The sequence below is a fragment of the Piliocolobus tephrosceles genome, chromosome 2, assembly GCF_002776525.5.
Source record: "Piliocolobus tephrosceles isolate RC106 chromosome 2, ASM277652v3, whole genome shotgun sequence".
In the NCBI taxonomy this organism is placed as follows: Eukaryota; Metazoa; Chordata; class Mammalia; order Primates; family Cercopithecidae; genus Piliocolobus; species Piliocolobus tephrosceles.
The window spans coordinates 29,811,168-29,811,694 of record NC_045435.1 but is presented as its reverse complement, the minus strand read 5'-3'; positions in this window follow the sequence as shown (position 1 = coordinate 29,811,694).

The window sequence follows — 527 nt, the reverse complement described above, 5'->3', positions numbered from 1 at the left end:
TAGGTCACTGAAGCACGGCCAGCTAGTTTGAAAATAGGACTGCTGTGATTATCTGAAATGGATGTTGAATGGGTAAAGTCAAGAAAAAGATTCTGGGCTTCAGCCCAGGAGTTGAAGACCAACCTGGGCAACATAATGTGACCCCCATCTCTACCCAAAAGAAAATTGCCGGGTATGTGGTTCCAGCTACTTGGGAGGCTGAGGTGGGAGGATCGCTTGAGTTTGGGAGGTGGAGGCTGCAGTGAGCTGTTATAGTGCCACTGACCTTCAGCCTTGGCAACAGAGGGAGACCCTGTCGCAGGAAAAAAGAAAACAAAGAAAACAAAGGAAAGGAAAATAAAGGAAAGGAAAGGAAAAGGGAAAGGGAAAGGAAAAGGGAGAGGGAAAAGAAAAGGGAAGGAAGGGAAAAGAAAAGGGAAGGAAAGGAAAAGAAAAAGAAAAAAGAGAAAAGAAAAGAGAAAGGCTACACTTCGGAAATAAGGATTAATTTAAAAAGCTAATATTCTGATTTTTTTTTTTTTTTTTTT